A 4113-nucleotide genomic window follows, 5' to 3' on the forward strand; every position below is an offset into this window, starting at 1 on the left:
AGTAAACAGGAAAATTAAAGAAGTAAAGCTAAACAATTTACCTGTTTCTAGTTTACAACCTTTTGTACTCTATTTTGTTTGTCTTGTCTATAGTTTTGCTAAACCTTATAAAATTTCCCACATGGAGGATGTGAAAAGAAAATGTTTTAGGTTTTATATATACATTTTAAATAACCAAAAAAATAATAAATTACTATATCAATACCACAGAATTCCATTATAATTTATCAAGCGTAGTAACTAAGCTGTATTTGGTTCTAAAAAATATATGAAATTTTGAGCTCACTAAAGACTTACCTTATCCCTTGTAACCTTGTGTGAAAAGAATGAGATTAACACAATAACATGTCAAAATGGCTAAGAAAACCACAAAAGGGATATTCTGAGCTTTCAACTGGTTATCTTTTCTTTTGATTAAGAATGAAATTAGGGTAGATTTCTTAAAAAATAAAAAATCTGCATGTAGAATTTTTGTAGGTATGTTAAAAAAGGTTAAATTTTGAATTTTTTAGTCATTTCAAAATTGAACCACTCCCTTAATGGTAAACAAAATGTTAGCATGGGGATTGGCCATTGAAAGGTGTTGATGATTTGGTTTTTATTGAAGGCCAAGATTTAAAAAATTTTTTTCCTCTGTTTTCACAAGAAAAAATATCAGTAATATTTCTGACTCTGAGCAGTCTATGGAAAATACTGGAATTGATCTGAATCATGTGGATATTAATCCCTTAATGATAAGTAGACTGAAATTAAAAACAAATAGAGTACTATGGGCAGACAAGGGTTTCCTCTGTTGTTGTTTTTTTAATTAAAAAAGGTCAAAGATCAGGTGTGCGAGTCTCACTTTTTCATTCTTGGTAGGTCAATAGACAGTAAATACATGCCTAAGGATTGGAGTTTTTCATGTTACTTCTTTCTTTTTTTTTTTATAAAGAAAGTGATAAGAGTTGCTTTGGAAATTACAGGCCAGTTAATCTTATGTAGAGAAAAAAAATTCAGAATCTGACTAAAGCTTTATAAAATAGCTTGGTAAAATAATATAACACAAAAGAAAGTCAACATGGATTTAATATAGGGATATCTTGCCTTACTAATCTGCTACTTTTCTTCAAGCATGCTGCTTGTTATCTAGACTTGATGTACTTAGATTTTCAAAAACAAAACGCTTTAATACACAAGATTAGCTAAGAAAATCATAAGTAAGGAATTAAGAATTAAAAAAAAGACTATTTCATTGGAATGTATGGTGGTTGGATGTGAAAAAAGGGTGTACATAATGGGGTCCAGTCAATCTGGACCCTTGTTACTGGTGGAGTGCCTTGGGACTTTTCTTTTTCTTATTTACATTAAAGATATTGATAGGGGCATAATTAGTAAAGTTTGCTGATGAAATTAATCTTATTTCTAAATATCTATAATTTAAGGACAATAAAAGGGCCTGTTGATCCAATCAGACCATCAAATCCACTAAACTTTAAAATTAAAACAAAACAGCCCTTACCATTCAAATATTTATCAAACTTTCCCTTAAACTATTTTAAATGAACTGCATTCCACCACATCAAAAGGCAACCCATTCCAAAGGTCAACCAGCCAGTTAGAAAAATAAACTGTCTTTGCTGAATATGACTCCTACACTATTTGGATCCCCTAGTCCTATCATTCTTACTATAAATTCCCTTAACAATTTTAAAACACCTCAGAGATCTTAACCTGACCTTGTATGACAACTTTTCCATCTCAGGTATCATCTTAGTACCCCTCCTCTGAACCATTTCCAAGTCCTTCTGTAATACCTCAAATGAATTGGTAGATTGTACAAGCATTTGACAAATGAAATTTATCTATGTAAAGTGAAAAGTAAAGGATTTGGGTTAGCAAAATTTGGGTCATACATATTTAACATAGATGAAAACCCACTCTATAGCATGACTGAAGAAACAAATCTTAGCATAGAAGTGGATACTGTAAGTCACTCATGATATCACAGGAAGTGGTATGTTGTTAGAAGTAAAACAGAATGTTAGGATGTATTTATAAGACATATTTATTACAAGCCAACAGAGGTAATTATCTCTTTAAAAGTAACCAGTTATGCCTTACTTGGAATTATGCATACAGTTTTAGTCTCCTTATCTTAATACAGGATACTGGCTAATTGAAAAGGATTCAAAGAGCTTCTAGGATGAATCTGGGGATGGAAGGGTTATATTATAAAAATAATTAGCATTTTAACTTATTTTCTCATAAGAAAAGAAAGGTAAGGGGTGATCTCAATGAAATGTACAAAATTATCTAGGAAATTGGTAGGATAAAGGCTTTGGTTTCTTTGTGCTATATTTTGAAGACAATAAGATGAGGTCACAAATATAATATCTGAAAAAGGAAGACTAGGTTCCAGTTACGACATTTTTATCTTTCTAACGGGGTGGCTACTTCATCATCAAAAATAGCAAAGGCCAGCACTTTTTATAGGAGTTTAAGATAGACATTGATTATTTCTTGAAAAATAATGGATGGGTTTAAATTTTGACTTCTCTCAATGTTGAGTTGCAATGACAGCCTTGTTAGACCAAATGGTCACTTGCTATCCATATGTTATGTTGTCATTTATATTAATGGAAACAGAAGCTTTGTCAGAATAGTAAGGTACTAGGAAATGTTATAGTTCCATAATAAGATAACTTTTATGGCTTAACTTGATTATTTCATGTTGAGCAGGTTGATTTTTCAGTGCATAACATAAAGGCAGAGGCTATATTAACAGTGTGGCAATAATAACTGGAAAAATGCTATTTTCATGGTCATTTCACTTTTGAAGAAAATATCACTTTGAAATAACAACTGCCATAAAATTATTATAAAATTCTGTGAATCATTCATTACTACATACTTTGACAGAAGTACATCAATTCAATAATAAGTAAAAAACATATTTTAAAACCCTTATTATAATTAAGTAGTGGATTCCAATGCTGATACTCCATGATCTATCATTGGATGATGGTTGTCAAGTTTACAAAGTTATTGCTCATTTTCATCTCAGGTGTAAATGAAATGTATCAATACTGAAACTTAAAACTTCAATAGAACTACTGTATTATTAAACTGATGTCAAAAGAGCATATTCATACCAAACCACCATGAAAGACCCATGAGAATACCATATTATATTTTTTATTGTTATAGTAATTTCCATAAAAATAGCCACAGCATAATTAAGTTTTTATGTTGTTTAAATTTTGGAGAATTCCAAGTATATGGTAAATTATTAGGAAGTGTTAGGGCTGTTTTTAGTTTCTAAGGGTATGGCTTGAATTCAAGCATATTAAAATATGTTATGTTTATTCACACTCCACACACATTTTTAGGGCTCAGTATTATTATACTAACAAGAACCCTTTTTAAAAATGGTACAGAAAGGTGCTCATTTTTTCTATTTGCAAATTTCACTTAACTTTACTACCTCCACAACATCCAAATGCAACCAATTCCAAAGACCAACCACCCTGTTAGAAAAATAAAACTGTCTTAGCTGAAGATGATTCCTACCCAGCCAAAATTTATATTTGTGTCCCCTAGTCCTATCATTCTCACCATTAAGTAAGAAAAAAGATGATTCATCAACACTATCAATTCCCTTATCAATCTTAAACAAATCAATCAGATCCCCTCTAACTCTTCTTTTTTTTAATAGAAAACAATTTCAGAGATTTCAACTTCTCTTTGTATGACAACACCTCTACCCAAGGCACCATTCTAGTAGCCCTCCTCTGAACCCTTTCTAATTCTAACAATTCAATATCTTTCCAAAGTAAGGAGTACAAGACTGAACACAATATTCCAAATGTAGACTAACCAGTGACCTGTACAATGAAATTATAACCTCTTTAGACTTGTATTCAATATTTCTATAGATACAACCTAAAATCCCACTTTCCCTACCACTAGCAACAGCACACTGCTTGGATAGCTTAAGAGATTGATCAACTATTACACCAAGATCCCTTTCTTTCATAACACTGTTAAGGTATTCCCATCCAAATTATACTTGTAATTCAAATTATGATAACCCACATGCATTATCTTAGTAATTATTATAATTAAAACCCA

The 4113-nt window shown here is 31.0% G+C and overlaps 1 protein-coding gene across 1 annotated transcript in view; it reads right to left on the reverse strand.

Annotated features, from left to right (window-relative positions):
• LOC106461123 (nuclear pore complex protein Nup133-like) overlaps positions 1-4113 on the reverse strand; it is a 57485-nt gene that overhangs the window by 52700 nt on the left and 672 nt on the right. The gene's annotated exons all lie outside the window — the stretch shown is intronic.

Source organism: Limulus polyphemus, unplaced genomic scaffold, assembly GCF_000517525.1.
Source record: "Limulus polyphemus unplaced genomic scaffold, Limulus_polyphemus-2.1.2 Scaffold901, whole genome shotgun sequence".
Taxonomy (NCBI): domain Eukaryota; kingdom Metazoa; phylum Arthropoda; class Merostomata; order Xiphosura; family Limulidae; genus Limulus; species Limulus polyphemus.